This window comes from Oryctolagus cuniculus, chromosome 5 (assembly GCF_964237555.1).
Source record: "Oryctolagus cuniculus chromosome 5, mOryCun1.1, whole genome shotgun sequence".
NCBI classification, from domain to species: Eukaryota; Metazoa; Chordata; class Mammalia; order Lagomorpha; family Leporidae; genus Oryctolagus; species Oryctolagus cuniculus.
The window spans coordinates 34,634,022-34,659,679 of record NC_091436.1 but is presented as its reverse complement, the minus strand read 5'-3'; the positions used below and the strand labels follow the sequence as shown (position 1 = coordinate 34,659,679).

The window sequence follows — 25,658 nt, the reverse complement described above, 5'->3', positions numbered from 1 at the left end:
GTATGGCTGACCTTCAGGGCCCTTGCTCATGTGCTCGGCCAAAGTCCTCCTGGGAGCATGTGCTCCACCGTCGACCTTTCATACCATAGCACCTAGGCTGCTTAGTGGTGGGGCTGCACACACACACAGTCAAGTAGGTTTCTTTTGTCTGTACTTCTGTACTCTGGCTACAACTTGCCACTTTACACATGGCAGGGTACAGATGTGCCCACACAGCGTCATTCCAGCATCCATGCCCACAGATTGTGTGTCTGTTGTCATCAAAATCCAGCCTCATAAAGATGACAGCTTGCCTAAGATATCAGAAGTCTGGTCAAGAGATTAGTGTGGGGTTAGCAATCCGGAGTCTTACCATTTTGATCTCTGCAAGCTAATGATTTATCTTCATTCGGTTGCTCAACATTAATTACATCCGTAGGACCTGGAGCTTGGGGACTATTCTTGATCCCTGAAGAGATTGTGCTTCCGAGCAACCAGACACATGTTCCTCCTTCTGGAGTTTTATTGTATTTGCATTCTTGTTGGTTTTGACATTATGCAGTTTGGCCCTGTGATTGTGAATTGCTTAAGTCAATTCGCCACTCAATCTACTTTTCTTATTTATGCTTCCTGCTTGGCCCAGCAAGCTTTCTTTCAACTCCAGTCTATTTAATTAAGGTTAAGATATTCCAGTCAAATTTCTATAAAGTCAAATGTCTTCTATATTCTACATCAGGAGTAGGGTTCAGAGGATCAGAAATGTGGGGAGCTGGAAGGGACTTTTCTTACCTCTTTTCTATATTTATGGTTGAGAAAATTGAGAACCAGAGGGTAATATAACTTATATTAGTAACAGAGGGCTAGAAACCAAGTCTCAAGTGTTAAATCTTAAGATATCAACTAAGAACTAAATTTCCTCATTTTATTTAAAAATGTTTAATTGACATGATAATACAAGGGTACTTCTAAAAGTTCATGGAGAGATAGAATTAAAAGTATGAGTTTATTGCAGTGAAAAAACTTTTTGAAATCCACTATAGTTTTTTCAGTAGTATACATAATCCATGTATTCTGAGAAAATATTTGTACCAAGAGTTTCTGCAACAAAATAAACTCATATTTTTAATGCCATTTCCAGGAAAGTTGAGGTATTTATTGGATACTGTGTGATATTTTGACATGTGTTTACAAGGTATTGACACTGGTTTTTCAAAACTCAGATTTGTCCTCAGTTTTGAAATTAGTTCAGTGATACATTGAATAAACATTTGTGGGTAAATGATTGTGCAGCAGGCACAGTGATATGGGCCATAGGCATCTGTGTGAACAAACAGAGAGTCCCTGCTGTCAGGGAACTTATTTTCGGATGCTGGTGACTGAAATGGGTGCAAACAGGCAATGAATTGCACGACATGATTAGGGAGCAAGATGACATGTGGACTTTTTTTTAGATCCTTAAGGGAGTCCATCTTACATATTTTCTCCAGTAATATCAAAAGCAGTGATTGCATATTTGCATTTGTAAGTTGAACCATAGAGAAAAAATAGACACACAGAGTTTGCTTTGCCTGGAACATAGCTTTTCAGCTTTTCTAAAATGGTTGCCTTCAGTTGGAACAGCCATGTCCATGCACTCACCTCAGTTCACTTGAATTTCCTACCTGAACCTGCAAACATTTGAGTTTCCACCAGGGAGTCTAAAAAAGTCAAGCTATTTAGCTCAGGTATTCTATCCTAAAGCATATGATTAAATTCTCAAGTACAAATTATTTTGTAGCTCGGTGTTTGTAGATCGTGTCTGATTCAGAGAGCAGACAATCAATGCATGTTTAGTGGCTATGTCATCGATTTGGTTGTACTCAAAATATGTTAAAGTTAACTTATTACAGAATCACAGTATTTTGGGGCTAGAAAATACTTAACAGATGATTTACTTCAGTCCCCTTATTTAAAAGATGGGGAGAGAAACTCTCTAAGACATACAGATGACTTACAGAAGTTATTTATGTTGTTTATCATACATCTGCTGTGGTTAGAAGTCTCCTTGCACTTACTTTAGAGCAGAGTTGGTAGAAATAATTATATATGGCTGTTCAGAGCAATGTAATTGTTTAGAGCAGGAGGGCTTTGGAGTCAGACAGGCTTGAAGTAAAATTAAAGCAGTTCTATATTTGAACGTGCCCGTGGGAAAGTTGCTTAATCTCTTTTAGCTTTAGTCTCCCTACTGGAATGTTGGTAACATTATAGTTGAGGTTAAGGTTAGGATTAAGGTGAGATCTTCTGCGTCAATAATTGATATGGTGATTATTATCTATTATTATCTATTAATGATCATACCATCAAACACACCAAAAGGGGTATAATGACTTAGAGATTAGAGAAGACAGGATCTCTTAATAGAAAAAGATTGCTATATTAGTTGAATAGTCTATATGCAAATAACTACAACAAAAGCATGAAGACTTCCTTCCAGGCCTTGTGTTTGCTGAGCCCTCTGCCTGGGACTTTCTTTGCTCATCACTCTCATCTTCCTCAGGTGTCCACTCAAATGTCCCACTCTCGGGAAGCCTTTCTCAACAGTCTGTTGAAATGGAAACTTCCATCCCCTGCCTGCTTTGTCTTTCTCCGTGTAATTTACCTCCCAGTATATTATTTTCTTACTTGTTATTTATGGGCTCTTATAAACCTTACGGGTCATAAAGGGGTGTTCAGCATGTAATGGGCATTCAATTAAGTTTGTTGAATGGAGAGTTATTAATCCTTAAAGAGTTGAAAATGAGAATCATAAATCTTAATTTGAGCTACTAGAATTTAAAGATGTAATCAGTATGCCAAAATGCTGTGGTTTAACACATGCGTCTTCTTTTGTTTTCTGGTGTTTTAATTCTCCTAAATTCTCACATTGCAGTGATAAAGGATCTAAAGTGGGGTTAACTCAGGGAAAGTGGCAGAAGCTACTGCCCAACCTAGCAGGAAGGCTGTGACCTGGCTGCTGTTCCTTTAAACTGCAATTTAATGCAATCTTATTTACCTTGCTAAAGATATAGAAAACTGTTTAGGCTGCACATATACTCACTGAAAAAAAAAATCACTAGTGACTAACTGGTCTCATCTTTTGGAAACTTAACTGTGACTACAATACAATATCTGGTTGGAAAAGGTAATTTTCAAAACTTCTTGCACAAGTTCAATTCAATTCAATACATCATTTTGATTTGTTAACATACTGTAGGTAGGGCTGGCACCGCGGCTCAATAGGCTAATCCTCCGCCTAGAGGCGCCGGCACACAGGGTTCTAGTGTCGGTCGGGGCGCCGGATTCTGTCCCGGTTGCCCCCTCTTTCAGGGCAGCTCTCTGCTATGGCCCAGGAGTGCAGTGGAGGATGGCCCAAGTGCTTGGGCCCTGCACCCCATGGGAGACCAGGAGAAGCACCTGGCTCCTGCCTTTGGTTCAGCGCGGTGCGCCGGCTGCAGCGGCCATTGGAGGGTGAACCAACGGCAAAGGAAGACCTTTCTCTCTGTCTCTCTCTCTCACTGTCCACTCTGCCTGTAAAAAAAAAAATACTGTAGGTAGATTTTGCTTCCCCACCTAAAGCATATTGCTTTCCAGTAATTCTCAATCATGGTTACACATTACAGTAAGAAATTTACAAAATGAAATAAAAGTGCCAGGGACCAAAGCAAGACAGGGCAGGGGCCCACCAATAGGATTCCCCAGAGGTCTCTAATTTCTTAACCTACTTCTGCCAAAGGGAAGTAACATGGATTGAGGGATGTTTATCCACTGAGCATAAGCAAGAAAGTAAGTATGGCTATTTGCAGATCATGGTACTCTAGAAGGAATAGCAGAAGGAATGATTCTCAGGCCTCGGTTAAACAACGAACAAACATCCACTGCAAGGCTTTATGGAGAAAAGAGAAATGTTTTAAATACTGAAACTAATACTATATTTCTTCATGGTTTTGTCCTCAAGTATCTCCCCCAAATTCTGTCCTTATCAAGGGAGGAAAAAAATAGAAATCTGGATCTGGATTTTATAAGAAGTTTTAGGAGATGTGTTTCTATTGCTCTATGCAGAAGCTATATCAGACCCCAGGTCAATACGATATCATAATTTGCTCTATGCTATAATTTAAATGTTTCATTTTCTTTTAGAAAAAATACTCTGATATTCAATATTCCATTAACACTTTGGCCACTGAGTTTAGACTGCCAAGTGCAACTGCTAACAAATGTATGGTTTCGTTTTTCTGTTGTGAATGGAACTAGACATACCCATTAAAACATTTGCTGTTTTTCTCATGCAGTAGGCTACCTGTAGGGTGTTTAATGGTGTCTACAGGTCTCAAATATTTCTTATAAGCCTTGGCTTACACAAAGAGTGCTTCTGCAGAACCAGTTAATAATCTGGCCATCCCAAGAGTCCAGAATGTGGAGTTAATTTTTTACAGAGGTTCCCAGATGTGCTGGAAGACTCACTCATGGCAGGTCCTGCCAATATTTTTTTTAAAGAATTCATTTGACCTTTATTGTATTTGATATGAAACACATGTTAAAAACAATATCTGACAAATATGAAATGCACTTTTCTGTATAAGCAAAAACACCATGAATCCAGCTTTTACCAAGTTTAAAATGGCAGCGATGTGAGGTTTTTCTTGCAAAACTGGGTTAGCATCAAGCCAAGTTAATCACACATCTCGAAAATGATTCTTTATCCAACATCTCTTTGGTATTCTGTGGGTAGGTCATTAGGCCCATGAAGAAATAAGTGGAGAGTGTCCTGGGAATGGAAAATATCTGTATAGCATGTGGAGAAGTGGATAGTTTTACTTAGTACTGAATTTCAACTTTAAGAGGTGCGGGTTCTGATCCCAGCTGGATCACTTGAGCTCTTAACTTCTGGGAAGTTAAGAATAACAATGTGAGCCTGGGAGCCTTCCAAGAGGATCCTGTAGTAGTTGCTTCCCTTCGCAGGTATTTTCCATGGCATTTCCATATGTTTTCTCTAGGTGTTCTGGCACGACATCATAGGCAGCTTGATTTTCACCACTTCTTTTTCCTTTTCTTTTCTATTTATTTTTTAGAGCACTCTAGGAAATGCTGCTATTTACCACACATAACCTTTATCCTTCCGTGAATTGGTTTATATTTTATCAATTGTTTTGCCAAGGTCCAGCCACAGAAGTCCCTCTAATATTTATGAACTATAATTGTGAATCTAGACCCTGGTCAAGGATCAAACTGACATTCCAGATATTTGAGGGCACGAGACTGCCACTGAAAAGTGAATGAAGTTACCTTCAGCTGTCTCAAAGAAGGAAGTAAAAAATGCCAGTGCAATCTGAGAGCACAGTTTTCTTAGACCATCCAGCATTTCAAGTTACGCTATATTTCGAAATAATAATTACTATTCTTGTGAGGCATTTACAATGAGCCAGGCTTATTTATTATGTTGTTATCTCAGCTAATCCTTAGAACAACTGACGCTCTCAGTTGCCCCATCTTTGAAGGAAGGGAGTTGTAGACACTTTAACCTTTAAACTCTTGTTTGGGGATGTGACAAGTTAACCTTGGAAATCTTGTTTAGGATAGGAGGCTCCAAGCATCCGTCCCCCAAAAGAAACACCAAAAAGCAAGCAGCAAGTGTCACCGTCTTTAAAACAACAACAACAAACAACTTTAGAAATCAGTTACAGGTTTAGAGCAACCAAGCAAATTCTGAATTCCTTCCCAAAAAGCTGTCCTAAAAGCTTTGTGGTCTTTTCACTTGTTCTCACCCCATCCCCTGCAAGGCTCAGGAGTAGTCTTAGGAGCTAGTCCTTATCCTAGTCCCTGGTTCCTGGTACCTGGCACACTGTGTCTTTTCTGAGTGGTCTGGGTGCGAGGCTCTTGTCACACACTCAGACCAGAAAAGTGGAAGGCATCGCTGGAAAATCTTGTGAAGCAGATGATCAACCTTTAACTGCCTGGGGCAAAGGATTCTGCCGAAAGCCAAGGAGGACAGGCAGGGGAACCCGAGTGGATTTCTGAAAAGGTTTTTACACCAAAATAAGTAATAAGTATCTTTTAATTCCATTTTCCACAAGCTTTTTGAAGAATCCTTACATTGTTCTATGCAATTGACGTTAGCTGACTCACCTTATTCTCACAACAGCCCTATCAAGAAAATATTATCACCATCATCCTCATTTTACAGAAACTGAAGGAAGTCCAGGCATTCAGTCACTTCATACTGCCCCCAGGGATATATGGACTTGAAGTAAATGACTTACTTAGCAATGAGTATGTATGTAATAAATGAGTATGCTAATAAAACCTTATTTGAAAATTTTATTTTAAATCCACTTCCTCTTAACTTTAGGGCTTCCTTCTGTCTTATTAACTTGTGTGAAAGAGGAACGGATGGAATGCATTCGTTGACAGCATCAGCATTCACTTTCTTCCCAGATGGTACAAAACATATTGCTGTTTTCATGATCAGTTTCTTATGGGGAAATTAAGATGATAGAATGGGACACATTTTCACAAAACAATGGTTCAAAATTAATTAGGGGCAAATCTTCATTTCCAGAATACAGCAATTTAAAGAGAAGAGGGGCAGAAGGAAAAGAAAGCATACAAATTACATAATTCTTGAATAAAGCAAAGCATTTCTATTGTTTATTATTTATAATTTAGATATCCTCAGATTGTAAGCTCTTTAGAGGAAGGAAGTATGTCCTGAATTATTCAGAAGCCAATTTCCAGGGTCTTAGCATAGCAGCATACTAACACTGGCCATGGAAGCCAATCAGTGGAGACTTGTTAAAAAAATGAATGATAAACACATTTTATTTGCATATAAATCTTATTACTGGGTTATGGTCAAAACAAGAAGTAGGTTCCATGTAAACTAAAAGAGGTGGCTGCTTATGTTACCTGATTTTTAATGTTTTCCAAGTTCTCCCATGGGGAGTTTGAAATCCTGTTCATAAAAGGAATGAGAATTCAGATCTTACAGTTGCTATTACAACAAATCACTGGGGCTGTGGCAGAGAGATGCCAGGAGGAAGATTTATGGCAAGGCTTTGTCTTATATTTGCTGTGCTTCTTAGTCATCTTGACTTGGTCTGCAAACTTCCCTTCCCCTTCCATTGAATCCAACAGGAAGAAGCCTGCAGCACTCAACTGAACAAAGAAAAATGAATCTGAATGGCCTATTACTTAAACATCTGCTAAATTCATTCCATTCTGTTGCATTTGCTTTATAACCATACAAAAGTTCCAGTTCCATTTATATTGGTCACACATGCTTAATTTCTTAAAGGAACTGGATGAACATCTTTTCTGAACACTCATGGAGGTGACCAATTTTTACACTAAAGTGATATTCGAGAGGAAATGTAATCCATTTTGTCAGATGGAGCTTAGGGGAAGAGATCTATCTCCAGTTCCATGCCTCACTAACCACCGCCAACAGATTCTAGTGGGTTCTTTCAGAAAATGCCTGTGTATGAATGCACAAACGAATATATATTGGCAATGATTTCCTCCTTGTGTGTGTGCATACCCACACCCAGGCACATACATCTCTGTGCTTTGCTTCCTGTATGGAATACCACAATGTATTTTCAGGGTCAGGAACAGGAAAAGAAAAGGCAAAGTTTGGATCAGAATTTTTGGAATTAGTTTCATTAGCTCAACACTTCTTTTATCACAGCTTTGCTCCTAAGTTAAAGCCACCAGAAAGTCTATATGCAAAAACAAAACAAAACAAAACAAAAACCATGTCCAGCTCATGATCTAAGAGATTAATACATATCTGGATGATAATTAGTGGAACTTGACTTTTAATAATTAGCTGAGAAAGACTGGAGGACAACAGCTCAGAACGTACCCATTTCTGTAACTCTCCTAGAAACAACTGAGACTTTAGCTTTCAATGGTGTGGAAAATCTACCTCATAGGCTGTTGGGGCAGAGGCAGGCATTTAGCCCAGCAGTGAAAACACCTATAGCCCACACCTGGGATACCTGCTGTTGGATACCTGGCTCTGGCTCCCGATTCCTGCTTCCTGCTAAGACAGACCCTGGGAAGCAGCAGTGCTGACCCAAGTGGGTGAGTTCCCTGCCACCCACATGGGAGACCTGCAATGAGTTCTCTGCTCCTGGCTTTGGCCTGGCCTCACCTGACATGGACATTTGGTGAGTGAACTAGTTGATGGAGATGGGTGCTGGCTCGCTCTCGCTCTCTCTCTCTCTCCCTCTCTCTGTCTCTCCCTCTCTCTGTCTCTCCCTCTCTCTGTCTCTCTCTGTCTCTCTCTCTCTCTCTCCCTCTCTCTGTCTCTCTCTCTTTCTCTCTCTCTCTCTCCCTCTCTCTGTCTCTGCCTCTCAAAGCAACAACAACATTATTGAGGCAAATCAAAACTTTGGGTGGTGCCCTAATTTATCACCACACTATTCTACAATCCAAGTTACTTACCTAAGACCTAAAGTGGGAAGTGCTATTACATGTATTTTTAAATAATAACTGTTTGCCCCATGTAAAGAGAAGAAGTTCCAAATAAGAGTATTTGATTAGACTATTTATCTTTGAACAGAAAATTATAATCATAATAATATGCATAAATATTTTCTTAAATGTGTTTATTTGAAAAGGCAGAGTTACAGAGAAACACACACACACATACACACACAGAGGGAGAGAGAGAGAGAGAGAGAGAGAGAGAGAGAGAGAGAGAGAAAGGAGATTTTTCACATGCTGGTTCATTCCCTAAATGGCTGCAATGGCTGGGGTTGGGTCAGGCTGAAGCCAGGAACCAGGAGTTTCACCCAGGTCTCCTACGTGGGTGCAGGGGTCCAAGAACTTGGGCCATCTTCTGCTGCCTTCCCAGGTGCATTAACAGGGAGTTGGATTGGAAGCACAGCAGCCAGCCTCAAACTGATGCCCATATGGGATGTCAACATCACAGGTAGTAGCTAAACCTGCTGTACCACAATACCAACCCACAGATAGAAATTTTTTTTATTTGACAGATAAAGTTAGACAGTGAGAGCCATGGTGCCAGCCCTCAGATATAATTTTTAAAATGGCAGTGTTTAATGCTGACAAGCGGTTTGTAAAACTGATATTCTTATAGATTGTTCATTGTTCTTTATTAGCACATTTTTTTTTTTTTTTGGACAGGCAGAGTGGACAGTGAGAGAGAGAGACAGAGAGAAAGGTCTTCCTTTGCCGTTGGTTCACCCTCCAATGGCCGCCGCGGCCGGCGTGCTGTGGCCAGCGTACCACGCTGATCCAAAGGCAGGAGCCAGGTGCTTCTCCTGGTCTCCCATGGGGTGCAGGGCCCAAGGACTTGGGCCATCCTCCACTGCACTCCCTGGCCACAGCAGAGAGCTGGCCTGGAAGAGGGGCAACCGGGACAGAATCTGGTGCCCCAACCGGGACTAGAACCTGGTGTGCCGGTGCCACAAGGCGGAGGATTAGCCTGGTGAGCCGCGGCGCTGGCAGCACATCTTCTGAAAGCTATTATGCTATATTTTAGGAGCTTTAAAATGCTCAACACTTCCATCCTATTTCCTCATTTCAGGTAGTTTGTACTAAGCAAATAAACTTACAAATCTGTATGCACAAAACACTGAAGCAACCTAAACATTTAGTGGAGAAACAGTTGAGCAAAGTACCATATATCCCTGCTTACATGATTCCTGTAAAGCTTTAAATACTGTGAAGAACAGTCTTCTGAATCCTGTTCAATACAAGAAGTCACATCATAAAATTATATTTCATTTGTGTATGAAAGAACAGATAAATTAGTATACTAAACAAGGTTTATTTTATGAGTGTGTGATTTTATTTTGGCTTTGTTAATTTCATTTTGTTTAGGCTTATTTTGGTTAGTGTGATTATGGATACTTTACTATAATCTGAAAAGCCCGGAGGTAAAATGTAACTACTGAAAAAAAAAAAAAGGTATGCTTTGAGGTGACAATCTCATACCTCTTTTAGTGTAGACGCATAGGTGGATTGGCAAGTTCACCCCCTTCCAGTGTTCAATTCTAGCTTGGAGTTCTAGAGTTGTGCAAAGATAAGGCTCTCTAGTACCAGCCCAGGAGTGCTTCATTTTGTGTCATCAGAGAAAAGGGGGCAGGCAGTATCACAGTGAGGACTTTCCTGTAAGTCCTATGGAGTTCAATCATAATTTCTGTTGACTAATTTTTCCATGGACTTGGTTCTCTCCCAAAGTAAATGAAAACCCACAAGTCAGGAAAACTTTGTTGAACTTCCCAAAGACCAATACCAACTCTGCCAGGCAAGGTTACTTTTGGTTACCATTTTGATGGCCTGAACCTGAAGAGGGATTAATGAACTCTAAATTGCACACTGGCATATGTTGTAATCATTTTCAGCCTGCTTTCCAAGAAGAAAAAAAAAAGAAGAAAAGAAAACAATAAACATGGGATTTAAGTATAATTCATGCAGAAATAGCCCCAGACATTTCTAAAGACTCTAAATTTGTTCAAAATCACACTGATGCCAAACTAAATTGGCATAGTTTTCTACTAGTATTATACAGCTAATTTCTGGTTTTCTTTTTTTTTTTTTGGCCAGAAATTTGCTGGAAAAACACAGAACTGGAAAATTCATCCAAGATTAAATAGAGGAAAGATATTAGAAAAATATTAAGTGCTGGAACAAAAAAATCTATTTTAGTTATGGTTATAATTTCTGCAAATGCTTCATTGCGAAATCTTGCATATGTTTCAGTGTTCTATTAATAGAACCTTGTCTCTCTGTAGACACCCTTATCTCTAACCAGTCAATTGCATTAAAATCAAATCCAAATGTAAGTTTTAAAAATTGTCTTAATAGTAAGATACTTAAAAAAGACCTATATAAAGAAAAATAAATGATATGAAGGAACTGTTAGGCTCAAATTAGTGTTTTTCAGAAATATGAACCTCTGGAGTCTATGTTTAAAGACTGATGAGAGAACTTGGAAATTATTTTGATGGCAAAATGATTCCAGTGTCAGAAATTAAGCCCAATGAGAGAAGTAAGCAGGATTATTACTATCTTAAAGGGGAAGCCAGATGGGGGCCTGGCATTGTGCTGCAGCAGGCTGAGCTGCCACCTGCATATGCTGCCTGCATTCTGTATGAGTGCCAGTTCCATTCCCAGCTGCTTCACTTCTGATCCAGCTCCTTGCTAATACGCCTGGGAAAGCAGTGGAAGATGGCCCGAGCAATAGGGCGCCTGCTGCCCACATAGGAGACCTGGGTGGAGCTCCGGGCTCCTCGCCATTGCTCTCATCTTGGGAGGGAACCAGCAGATGGAAAATCTCTCTCTCTCCCTCCCTCTCTCTCCCTCCCTCCTTCTTCTCTCTCTCTCTCTCTGTATGTGTGTTGTGTGTGTCTCCCTCTTTCTCTCTCTGAAACTCTGCCTTTCAAATACATAAATAAAAAGAGGAGGTGAGATAGTAATTGAATATCTTCTTGAAGTTGATGGAGAGTTTTTAATAAGAAGGTGGTTGGTTATCTATACTGAGAACAAAACAAAGGAAAACAGGCTGGGTTTAAAGTATAAAGGCTTTTGTTAGAGCAAGGCTAACTAAATGTCAAGAGGTAGGCTGAGATTGTACAATCTTCCCCATAGCCCTGAAAAATAAAGTAGCACTGTGTTTGTGTGGCTCTCGCCTAGGGAGGCGGGATGTGTTGCACCAACAATCACATCTTCCCAGGCCCCAGATTCAAGTCCTTGGAGAGCACCTTCCTGAAATCACGATATTAATGTCAGTTCTGAAAGGAGACTAACAAACACCATGAAGAAAGGGAGGAGTATGCACCTAGCATCAAGCCTGTAACTCCAAACCCTTTATAGAAAGAGAAAAAAAAAATCACTTTAAAACTAATAAAATTCATTATCATAAAAAATACAGACTTTTGATGGGAAGAAGTGGAAAAACAGATATTTTCAATAAAGAACAAGATCAAGTATTTCACTTAAACTATGAACTAGATTTTTCTGATCAACTCCTTTTTCTAAACATAGTATCAGGAAACAAGACTTCTAACCATGGAGCACTGAGGTCATCCTTGACTTTGAGGCCCACTTGCTCAGTGTTAGCCGAGGGCCACATGTGTGTGAGGTCCTTCAGTCACTATTTAATTATTCTCTCCATCCCTGACTTCTGCACACATTCTCATGTATAGTGAAAGGACTGTAGTACTGGCAAGTCTGTTCCAAAATAGACTGTGAGTCAGTTATAAAGGAGGGATTCCAGGAACTAGAATTCAAGAGTGAAGAAGTTAAACAAAATTCACATATGACTCAATTCTAATACTTTTTACATAATATTGGGGAGTTCCTTTTTCTATAATTGCTTGTGTGCTTCAGTCGTTATTTTCTTTAATAGCCCTACTTAAGTGATTTTTAAAAAATCATTAAGGGATGACTCTTTGGAGTTAGCTTGTCTGCAACTCAAATATCTAAAATAGCCTTATCCTAAAACCTGTTAAAATGTTTTTTTTTTTTTTTTTGAGATAATTATACTAATTGCAGCATAGAATGGTTTGCTACTTATTGAGCTCCAATTTTCTCCTTCTCAAAAATCAGGAGTCTATTGACGCCCAAGTGCTAATGGGATTCAGGTAGAAGCCATCATTATGGCTTTCAGTTTCCCTACACCTCCCACCAACTGTTACATTTGAACAACAAAGCACCCATAGCAGTCATCCCCTAGGTCACTGCCGCATTTTTTTTTTATAAATGGAGTGAATATATTCCACTTTTAGAATTAATTTCCATTGGCTTTGTTCTCATAAAATAAACACAATTTCCTCCACTTCATAACTACACACTTTCTAAAGAATGTGGTTGTAGCTTTGTTTATTCTGTCCTATTGCATAGTCTGACTCCACTGAAATAATTTCCCATCAAAATAGTCTCTTCTGTTAAGCAATAGTATGCTGAAGGGAGTAAATAAATTATGTGCTTGGAGTTCCTGGAGTTATAGATTAGAACAAACTTGCTATTGAGTATCAGACACTCTAAATAATGGGTAACTCATGAAATTTCAAAATGGTGGATCCCACAGTTCATGTGACTTAAAAATTCTTTTTGTGGAGTGCTGTTGTTCTAGAGTTCAGGCGTTTTAAAAGGAGATTATCTGTATCCTAGGGATTTCCTCCTTTCTCCCACCTTTTGTATCAGAAAAGTAAATAACTAAGTTCCTCCTTAAACACACCTGGATTATTTCTCATGAGGGCCAGAGATGGGCTGATTTATGAATTAGGAAAGTGACCACGGGGCCTTAGAGAATCATTGGCTTTAGTTGTGGGAAGGATCTTGGAATCTCGGTTTAATTTTCTCACAAATGACAAAAATTAGATATGAAACCTGCTGTGGAGAAGTCTGTTGGCATCACGAGTAAGGTAAATCCCTTTGCAGCATTAATTAGGCTCACTGTTACAGAAGGAGAGGGAATTCTGGTAATAGCCTCCATGTGGCAGAAATCCAGAGCCGACTTGAAACTAAAGAAATGGGGGTGAGGGTCTCATGAACTGACTTAAGACGCATTTTAATTGGCACTAATGAATATTAGTTCTCTCACATGATTTCCAAAGTCAGTTTTTTTTTTTAATTCTCTCAAAACTTTCATGTATCAAAGATGGTCCTGAGATACCAGGATGGAAATAATTAGTACTTTTAATTAGTACAACTGGGAAATGAGGCAGACTGGCCTTAATAAGGGTCTCCAATCTGGAGCACATTAAAATGAAAATATATATATATATATATTTTTCTCATATCTAATAATAAAGTAGATTCTACTGACTACCACACAAAATGAGTTATTTTGCAAAATGGAAAGTATAATTGGATTCAGAACAAGTTCAATGTATTAAGAAAGGGGATGTCATGAACTCTGGCACCTGGGAATTAAATTGTCTCAGATGTTCTCCAATACATTTTTAGAACACACTATTTGTATGGCAGGATTTTTAACTACTTAAACCTAAATATTCTAGCGTATTGCATAGTGCCTATTTTGTGGATCAAAATTGAGATTAAAAACAATCAAATATAGTTGGAGCATGTCACATCACATTTCTAAATACAGTCTAACAATTGAACACATACAAGGAGTTGGCAGAAAGACAGCTGCCGTCCTGTATATCAACAGTAGCGCACACATCTGGAATCCTAATGAGCCCAGGAGTTTGGAGCCTTTGGGAGACGGCCATCTGGTGCAAAGGAAATTTAGACAAAGTGTCCCACCCAGCAGAAAGAACCTCATTGTGCTGCTAGGAAAACGGTCGGTGGTACTTCCCTCTGATAACGCACTAGCTTCTCAACTGGTGAGTGATCCAGAGAATGAGATGTGCGCAAAGTGCTCAGTACCTGACCTGGATCTAAAACCATGACAACCCGGCAGATAAGAAGCAGCCAGAAATATCTTTGTGAAATCAATCGCTCTTTGAAAGGGTGTGGGCAAACTCTGCTACCTTTAATCTTTCAGAAATTTCTGCCGCAGTCCTTTACCTGTGAAATGGGGAAGCTGGGCTATGTGAGGCTGATGGCCCTTTCTAGTCCTAACAGCCCATCATCTTGTGATCTTCGAGAAAATGTTCTGGGCACAGCGAGAAAGCACCACTAAAGGTCAAGGAACGAGAGCAAATATTTGAAGCTGGATGCAGGACAGCAGGTTGCTTGATGTCATCAGACCACTGGGGACAGAAGGTACACTCCAAGATGACCTCTCAAAGGACGAGAAATGTGCTGTATTCTGCCAGCAAATGAAGTGAGCGTGGACTCGCTCTGAGCCATGCGCCCACCGCTTTTTTCAGGAGTCTCAGGGATGGAGGGAGACAGGGAAGCCTCAGCAGACCCCAAGGGCATCTACAGGGTGAATAGCTTCCTTCCCAAGAGGGGTGACTGGAGACCATGACCACGGAGGAGGCAGGGATCATGAGGCTGCCCAGGCCAGAAAGCCCTAGCCAAGAGGAAACTTGGAGAGGAACAGCATAGGATAATCACAGGACCAACGAGGCACGGTGCTGGAAGGCTGACGAAGGGATGAGACCTCAGAAGCACGGTGGACGAGACTTCACCACTGTGCTGCAGGGAAGCCATTATCATTGTCAAAGATAACTCTGCATCCTGGTTCTGCTGCTTCATACCTGCTATATCCTTGTGCTTGTTAAACAATGTGTTTTCCTCACCAGCAAATAGGAAATAATAATAATACAGTCATGTGCTGCAAAATGGCATTTCAGTCAACAATGGACTACAAATACAGTGATGATCTTACATGAATGCAATGGAGCTGAACAGTTCCTGTCACCAGGGCTTTGTAACCCATGCATTCCTCACGTGTTTCTGGTGACGCTGGTGTGAACAGACCCACTGTGCCATCAGTTGTATAAAGGAAAACCACATAGTTATGTACGGTACATGGTACTTGATAATGATAATAAATGACTGTTCTACCTTACATATTTAGTACACTATACTTTTTATCATTTCAAAAAGATTTATTTATTGGAAACGTAGAATGATAGGGTGAGAGAAAGAGAGAGAGATTGATTCCATCCACTGATTGACTCCACAAATGCCTACAAAGCCAGGGCCAGATGATGTGGAAGCCAAAATACAGTTGTATCTCTTTTGTGCACTGATTGTAGACATTAAATAAAATAATGCATGTCAAGTGTTAAAGATACTTATTGGTGCATAGTAGACATTCCAAACTGAGTATTAGTTAATCAAGTTTACTACTAGTGTTATTGTTATCTGAATCATCAATGTGAGTATTGAATTTCTGCAGATGGTTGCTTATGAAAAAGGAGAGAGTAAAACTACTGCCTGAAGACCCAAAGTGATGACAGAATATGATGTGTCTCGGAGGAGAGTAGCTGTCGACAATAAAAGGCAGTGGGTTGGGGTGAGTAATAGTGCTGACGTGGATGGGGAAGTTAGAGGGTATCTGGCGGAGACTGGAGGGGAAGCCCTTTCTGCTTGAAGATGTCGGAGAAGATGTGTCATCTTAGTAGGAAGTCAAGTCTCAAGAAAGACAGCATTTTCCTGAAGACGTCTCTTAAAACACACACACTCACACACACACACACAAAACCAGGTGTTTGTTTCCATCTGTCTGGGGAGGAATACTCAGGCTCTTCCCTCTTGGAGATTCACGGAGCACATTGCCCAAAGGAAGACTCTGAAAACCCTAGCCTGGCTCTTTCAAAGCACACATGGCCAAAAACCTATTGTAAAATTTGACACGCCTTGTGTGGTCCCACCTAATAAAATGAGAGAGGAGAGGAAGGGTTTTGAGAAAAAGTTCAGTGATTTACTGGAGCTCATTGGCAATTGTCCCAGAGGAAACAGAAAGCGAAGGGATTAATGATATGGCTAAATGAGAAAAAAAGAAAGGGCAGAGATGTGTGGGATTAAAACTAGGAGAAGGGACTGAGCAAGCGGAAGTGATTGCTGTGTGCTGGTGCAAGGGCACCATGGGTGAGAGGAGAGCACTCTGAGGGCAGTGTTGGCAATGAGTCCAGGCCTCTCTCTAGGTTTGCCTTGAAATGGCCTATTTGGGCCAAAGGTGGAGCTGTTTAGAACATGTGAAATTCACTCAATGTTACTTCATAGTCTTTGAACACTTAGAACTTATCTTTAATATTCAAAACAGTAGTCTGCTGTTGAGTATGAACTTGACTGTACACTGACTGCCTGAATAAATATCTCAACTTACGCTAAAAACTTTAAAATGATTCCCATGGTTTTCAAATAAACATAGTTAAAAATGTTGTCATAAATATTTAATTATATCTAGCTTGGAAATATGGAAGCAGTAATGAATTAGCAAGATAATAATCAAAGTATGTGGTAATATTAATAAATTGATGATTTTATTTATATTATAAATGATTGTTAATTATCTGAGGAGGCATATTAAATATCCATGATAAAATTATGGTTGGGACACTTCATTAATGCCCTTGGAAACACTTCCTTTGTACCTTACTATGTTCTAATATGATCCTTGATGAAATTAAATTGCTACTGATTTTCTAATCTGTCTAATTCATTAACCTTGCACTAATGAATTGTACTGCTTGGCTTGTTCTCAGAAAGCTCAAGTGGTTGCTCATCAATCTACATGTAATTGTTATTTATGTTTTTAAAACTGCTACCTTTTCATCTATAAATATAGGTGAAGGAAAATGAAGTCTTGATGACATTAAAATAATAAAATCAAATTTGAGAAAATCTTAAAGAACAATAAAAAATTATAGGAGCTATGGTTTTATTTACATTTTAGACCATAATAGTTTAATCTTCCAAGCAGCCAATTACCTCCTGGCAATTAAAGATAAGAACATGTCTGTTTAAGATACCTTCTCTTGAGGTTGTATGGAAAATCTGCCAGTCCAAAGGGAGCTGCTCTGCAGTGGGATAAAATATGAGTAGATTTATTTTCATATGAGAATATGTCACATCTCTGTGTAGAATAGACAAATAACCTTTGAGATTCTGTCAAGAATAGGTCTTTAGGGGACATAGAACCTTCAGAACTGGAGGGTGGGAATTGGAAAAAGCAAGCTGAATCTTTATTTCAGTTTTCTTCATAATTTATTTAAAGTGATAAGGGAACAAAATTTAACATTGAGCCAAGAAATACATAAACATCTCATTTGTTCTACAAAAGTCACAATGGCACAGTTCATTTAATGATGGACTTGCTTTTCAGTCTCTCCTTCCTTTTCTAATTTTCTTTTTGTTGAACAAAAAGACATGGGCTTTGGATTAATGAGTATGATTTTTGATGGACACCCATGACAAGATTAAGGGTCATGGTAGATTGGAGTTGGGTTAGAAGAAGGATGGAAGCAGAGAGAAATGAAGTGAATCTCCACACATTCTCTCATTAGAATCTCCCAGCAACCCTGATGTTTGTATTATTATTCATTTTATAAGTGAGGAAATTTAAGGATACAGCTGTTTCATGTCAAAGCTGGGCTTGGAACTGATATCTAACAATAAAACCATAGTTAATACATACAAGGTCTAATAATTTTTAAAATAGATTTATTTGTTTATTTGAAAGGCAGAGTGACAGAAAGAGGGGGAGGGAGAGAGAGAGAGAGAGAGAGAGAGAGAGAATCTTCCATCTACTGGCTGGTCCAGGCTGCAACCAGGAGCCCAGAACTCCATCCGGGTCTCTTATATGGGTGTCAGGTACCCAAATACTTGGGCAATCATCTGCTGCCTCCCAGGTGCATTAGCAGGAAGCCAGGTCAGAAGCAAAGGAGTCAGGAGCCAAATCAGGCACTCTGATATGCACTGTGGGGCTTAAGCTGCTGTACCACAATATCCACCCCTAACTTTTCAAGAAACACTGGGTAATAGCAGGCGACATGGCCAGAGATGTGATGGACTGGCCAAAGTATTCAAGGGGTCTTGCTCTTACTGCACCTTTCATATCCCAGGGCTGGATCGCCCTTCAACCTGCTCCCCACACAGAATGAACTGTTAACAGATTTGAGCACACTTTGGTACTGAAGGGGGAGGAAGCAAAGTCTTCCAGAAGAGGGAAAATCCCTTTTTTGACGAAACATCCTGTGTGGGCCACTGTGAAGCTTGGATTTCCCCTAGATTAGCTTGGGGTGGCTTGTTGCTGCTTCTCACACTGCCTCAATTCAAAGTCACACCTGCTACAGTCTCTTCTAAAATTTACCCATATATGGTGCACCCAAAACCACAAACACAGAACTCAAAGTGGCATTTGCCACTTCTGAGATGCAGAACAGAAAGGAAGAGCAGGTGTTTTTTTTTTCTTAATGAATTAAGTGCGTAGTACATGGTGCATGGAAGAAATGAACACTATTAGATTGAACTTGCTCAACCTCTCAATATGGAAAGGTTAATTTGGGTAGCTGGGGTTAATAATGTGGCTATTAATGTTTAGATATGAATGTAATGTGACTGATTGAGAAAGCAGGTGCTAGTTTGATGCACCATGCATGAGACGGATGAGTCATGTCACTGATTTACAGATAGTCCTGACCATGAAACTATTCAGGGATCCAGAGTCAAATCTGTGTCATACAATGTATGTCATTCACTCAAATTATAGATAATTTTAGTCTGTGCATGCTCAATATAGCCTATGCCTTTTTTTTGCTTTAAACATCTTTTGTACTTTGTATTTCTGCCTTGTCTAAATAAATATTATCATCTATAATAACCATTGCCAATCAATTATGAGACTTATAAAAATACATACAGCTTTTAAACTGAACCCATGAAATAAAGCCTGTGACTTCTGCTTGCATCTTCAATGTAAATGAGTTCTCACAGCTGTTAAAATGATTTCAATTATGAAAAAATGAGAATTTTCACAATCTTCGATGGCTAAAGGCCTTGTAGAAAAAAGTCCCAATCAAAAATTGTTGCTTTTTTTTCTTTTATGTGTATCATGAACCATAGGTTCTGATTTGTCTAGTGGATTAGGGCACTGTCCTAAAAGATGGTTCCTTGTTCATGCCCAGGGGAGGTCAGTTAGATTAACCTTGCAACTTGATTGAAAATTTGTTCTATTGGTCTTCAGTGAGATTACACCAGAGTACAAACAGATAACACAAATTCAGCCTTTTATGTTAGCAAATGTAGTTCAAACCACAGCTTAACATTGATAAGGGGTCAATAATGGCCTCTTCCCTCACAAAGACAGATGACATACATGTGGAAGCATCCTAGAAAAATCTGTTATCTTTTGTCTTTTTATAATTATTTATTAATGCATATATGAGAAAAACTACTCTCAACCAGGCAGGTTCTGCCCTTCCAAGAAACTAAGAGTTTTCATGTCAAACACAAAATGAGGTTCAGTCTGTAAACCCACTGTCTCACATCCAGAGTATTTCCTCTCTCTTCAATTACTACCTTTTTTGAAGTTTTTCAGTTTTCCCACATCCTAATTTTACATTTTCCCTTCAGTCACTAAGTAATGATAAACCTGGTAAATAACAAAGTTTGTTTGTGGTTCCAGACTCCATCCTTTTAATCATTTTTCTCATTTCAGGAATGAGGGCTGTTTAGTTAATATCACCCTTTCTCATATCTGGAATCCTCATTTGTCTTTGCAAAACAAGAATTAAGTTTATTGTATTAAATCCCAAGGATATTTTTCCTTAACAGGGTCAGAGCCATAAACCTTAATCCAAGGCCATAAATCTCCAATGGAAGAATTTCTGGAATTCAACTCTGTCCCATCCATTCTTTATTCCTACTGATAACCACTTTGTAATAGAAACATTAAATGGATCCTTATTTCCCAAGGCTAGCATAGAAATGATTTAGGGTGTTTGTAAAAACTTTTAATGATCTGAACTCTGTTTCCAAGTTGAGTTCCATTTTCCTTGCTCCAAATTTACCATGTCATCCTAAGCCTCGTTATTTGTCCTATCTAGCTGAGCTTTTCTCCCCTACCCTTCCCTACCTCACTAACTTACTCATTCCTCACTTCCTAGCTTATATTGCTTTTCTGCTGGGGAATCTTCCTTGGCTTTGGGACTCTCACGTGCAGTCTACACCTTCCCCTGTTGTAGCACTCATCACTCCCTCTTATAACTGCCTGATTATTTGTCAGTATTTCCCCCTCTCCCAGAAGCACTGGATAGTGTGTTAGTACCAAACCCATAACAGAAACTTGCAATCAACACCAGTTGAGAGAAAAAAACCAAGGCCCTGTGGTGGCTTAGAAGGAGATCCTGAATTCTGGTGTCTCTGTTTCCATATGTTGCTTAGGTGTTCACTCTCTGAAAGGTCTGCCTTCATGTTGGCTTTCAAAAACTCAGAGCTGTAATTCACATCAATGGTTCTCTCTCTCTCTCTCTCTCTCTCTCTCTCTCTCTCATCTCTCTCTCTCTCTCTCTCTCTCTCTCTTATTGCCAAATTAACTCATTAAGCATTTTCCAATCTACAAAGACTGGTAACCTTTGTTCCCCGTGTTACTTAACTAGAGACTCACCTATCTGCTATTCATCTAACCAAGCCAGAAATGTTGGTTGATAGCATTCTTCCCTCAGGTAGAAATTTAGGTGAATCTTCTGAAATGGTCCTTTTGAAATCAACACATAAAGAAAACAATAGGGAATTTCCAGTGGAGTAAAGAGAAGTGAATTGAGAACAGACTTGCATATTTACAGCTATCAAGACTGATGGACATTGGAAAAGTAAACTCAAATTGCAGAGAGCAAGCTGTGGAATTTGGCTTGACTTCAAAGAGATTTTCAGTATGTTCTTGTACTGATATACACTCAAGGCCAACAAGAGAAGTTCAAGCTGAGTCACTTATATAATATCAATATATTCTGTTGGTTGTGATGATTCTTTCAAGAGATGATGTCACACAAATTGAGTTTTGCTACAATCTTGCCAAGAAATAGTTTGACTTGTCTGTTCAAAAAGACAAGGAATCTAACATCAGCAACAGGTGAAAATAGAATGATTTGTTTATCTTGAACACAATGGGCAAATGTGTGTCTTGGCAAATTTAGGTGTTGTTCCAACACTCTCCATGTAAGCAGAATGAACAAGAAGCAGTCGACTTTATATGAATAAGAAATATCAAGATGACATTAATAATTTTTCCTTCCTTTATCTTTAGAAGATTCATAAGAAGAGTCTTTTCAGGCCCCCAGAGTTCTTAGAATTAAGTTATACTATTTTAAGAAATTATTGTTAAATATTTCCCCAAATATTCAAGCATTTGCTTACCTATTCTTTATAAAGTAGTTTATACTATAGATATGTTACTTGATAAATTAAATTCTATAATTTCTGCAAAGAGTCCCAGAAAAAATATATGTAGTTACAAACTTCCAGAGAAAAGAGAAATAATGGCAAAAAAATGTCTATTGGCATACAATTAAGCTTTGCTTTAGCCCTTAAATTCTCTTCTGGCTTATGGATTTTTAGTAGTTTGTAAAATAGTCATCTTTTAAAATTTTAAAGGTCTCAAAACTACTAAGAAGGGATATTAGTTTAGTGGAAAATAGCCATATGGTTTCTGGGAAGGACTATACTAAAAGGAATAAACTTAATTAGAAGCAGGAAAGATTTGGTTACATATAACAAAAGCCAACAAAATATGCTCACCCCCAAGGGTAATTGTAACCACAGGCTGGAGATTTCCAGGCGGCACAGGGAGTAGTCTTAGAATATTTTACGTCCTAAATAGCCTGGACTGGGTACCTCATCCTTTTCCAGACCCATCGCGGAGAACGTGGCATAATGAGGGCATGTAACTCGAAGGACAGCTTATGTAATAGACAAGAAGTGAGCTGAGTGCAGGCATCAGCTTGCCTTACCCCAAAGTCCTGACTCTAAATTCCAATTTTTGTGAACCCAATCACATCTCTAAATACAGCAGAGTACTGTGCCAGGTGGTAGATAGAACAGTCACTTGGTTAATGCCTAGAGGGTAAGTGCGCGAGCCAGGTCCATGCTGCTTCCTTGTCTACTTTGGAGCTTGGGAGAACCCTCAAGATTCCTGGCCCTGGCTTCTAGAGAGAAGGACAGCACTGACACAGTTAGAGGGGACCTACTGGCTTAACAGCCCCAGGAAATAGAACTGGGAAAACGGAAGTACTCCTGAGCAAAGAAGATGCAGCTTCCTGGCCCTGAGGCTATCAGATGGGTGACAGAATGTACATTTGGGACGGAAAGATGAGCTGGCTACACCCAAATCCTTTCATGTGCAAACCTTCTGTGTTCTGTTGGGAACAGCTTGCTCAGCATTTTTTGGAGGAAAGACAGTGTATTGATTTTAGCTTTCAGCTAACATAGCTATTCTCCCTCTAATAGCTCAAAAAATAGACCTAATAATTCATTTTTGTGAATTTCAAATTTAAAAAAAGTGCCACACAGATAGTATTGAGAGAGAATTTAAATTTAAACAAAAATAATTAATGTGAATTTATGAAAATGAATGCAAAATTGCATATAAAAAGACAATGAGAAGAAACAATTCCTGTGAGGAATTCTAAGTATTAAATTAAAAAATGCAAAGGTTTCTTAATTTTTTTAAAAGATTATTTATTTGAAAGGCAAATTTACAGAGTTGCAGAGAGAGAGAGACAGAGAGACAGAGAGAGAGAGAGAGTCTTCTATCTGCTGGTTCACTCCCCAAATGACTGCAACGGCCGGAGCTGGGCCAGTCTGAAGCCAGGAGCCAGGAGCTTCTTCCTAGACTCCCACATGGGTGCAGGGGCCCAAACACTTGGACCATTCTCTACTGCTTTCCTAGGCCACAGCAGAGAGCTGGATCAGAAGTGGAGCATCTGGAACTCAAACCGACACCCATATGGGATGCCAGTACTGCAGGCAGTGGTTTGCCCACTATGCCACAGCACTGGCGCCAGGTTTCCTAACTTTCTTTGATAATCAGACATGCATATCAAACCAACGAAATATTATTTGATTAAATGAACAGAAATGACAGCATGCCCCTATCCTCAAGGGATGAAGTGCCATTAGGATGGGTTTATTCATATAGCACTGGTAACATTTTTATTGAGTTGACTCTTTAAATTGGTCTGGAAAGTATTTTGACAGGCACCATTATTATCTTGAAACTACTCTATTCCTGACAACCTCTGGTGATGCTCAATCAATCCTGAGTTTATTCAAATTGAGTGAAAAAAAAAAACCCATAATTTGAAGATTTATCTGAACGAAGAAAAAAAACCTAATAAAATGAAATGGCTAGTAGTAGATATAAGGTTACATAAAATGTCAATTTGATGTAATATTAACCAGAATAATAATTATTAGTGCTCAGTGTTGTGGCATAGTGGGTTAAGGCACCACATGCAGTGCTGGCATACCACCTGAACACCAGTTCTAGCCCCTGCTGCTCCACTTCCAACCCAGTTCCCGCTCATGTGCCTGGGAAAGCAGCAGAACATGGCCAAAGGGCTTGGGCCCCTGCACCCACATGGAAGACCTGGATGGAATTTTAGCCTTCTGGCTTCGGTCTGATCCTTTGTAGCCATTTGGAGAGTGAACCAATAAGTGGAAAGTCTCTTTCTCACTTTCTTTCTCTCTTCCTTTCTCTAACTCCACCTTTCAAATAAATAAATAAATAAATCTTTAAAAACTATTATATTTGCCTTACAACTCATAAATGTGTCTAACAAATGTTAAGTGCAAAAAACCAACTTCATACTTTACACAATGGCAACAAATACATGCAAAATGAGGACATCGAAAAGCTAGAGGGAACATGAAAAAATAGAACCAGTGGTATAGGAAGAAAATGGAATTATTATTATTACATTTTTAGAGAGCCAGAGAGACACATATAGTAAGAGAGAGACAGATAGACAAAGAGAAAGAACTCTCATCTCCCAGTTACTCCCCAAATGCCCACAATAGCCAGGTTAGGGCCAAAGCTGTGACCTTGAAACACAATCCAGGCCTGTAGGTATCAGAAACTCAATCACTTGAGCCCTCGCTGCTGCCTCCCATGGTCCTGGAGTCTGGAGCCAGTCCCAGGACTGGAACCCAGGTACTCTAATTTGAAATGTGGGTATCTTAACTATTAAGCTAAAGGCTTGCACCTAGAATTACTTACAAATGTCTCAAGCATGTAGTTATAAAATTCTGCATAGTTTTTAAAAATGATGAGGAAAAATCCGGAAGGATTTATATGAGCTCGGTGGATTTATATTAAAGGATATATGAAATCTGAAAATGGAAATTTCAGCTAACCTGAAAGAGTAGGGGCTATAGGATAACCAGGTAACTGTTCCTGTGGTTCTTATCCAACAAGAATTGCTAGAATTGAAAGTAACTTAGGACATTTCAAACAAGAAGACAAAAGCAGAAAAATACTGACAGCCCAAAGAGAAATCAGTAGAGTTTCTTCTATTCTACAAACTCGTGACTGGAAAGAACATTTCTAAAATACTTTCCAGGGGAAAAAAAAACTCAACATCTATTTGAGTAAAATTATCTTGTTTTTCAATTCTTCCTCGGTTTACGATCATAGTCACTTAAGTTTTGGCCACAGGGGTTATAGGAACTTTCATTTCCTGAAAGGGCAACCTAATGAGTAATTTGTAATGTTTCTCAAGACATGATTATTTTCAGGTAATATTCTTTATTATACATATATGTGTATATATACTTTGTTATATATATTCCTAATTATACACACACACACACACACACATATACATGCGTGTAACTAGGAACCCTTGGAGAACTGATACTTGCTTTAAACTCCTTTTAGCTTTATAACCAACCCTTAAGATATCTGCCAGTTAATTCTACTTCTAATGTTTTCTAGGGTTGTTTTTTTTTTCTTTAAGTGCTTCCTCTCAACAGCCCTGTGAGGGAGGCGGTGCTGTCTTATTCTCCACCTCCAGGTGAGCCTGTGGGTGTCTGGTGACTCCTGTAGGGTCATATGGCCTGCCAATGGCCGACTTGGGCAGAGAACACAGGTCTGGACAGAACACATCCACTGCGTCTCATCACAAGTAGAGCGAAAGGAAAAGACATTTATCTCCTCATCTCTCCCTTCGAAGTATCACCTTTTGTTTAATGCAATGAGTGCTTTTTGAAGGACAACATTGACAGAAATTTGATGGGAAACAAGGACTATTGTGAATGACAAGCGT

The 25,658-nt window shown here is 39.3% G+C and overlaps 1 protein-coding gene across 1 annotated transcript in view; it reads right to left on the bottom strand.

Annotated features, from left to right (window-relative positions):
- The window catches only part of SGK1 (serum/glucocorticoid regulated kinase 1), a 116,642-nt gene that overhangs the window by 39,512 nt on the left and 51,472 nt on the right, over positions 1-25,658 (bottom strand). The window lies entirely within an intron of this gene.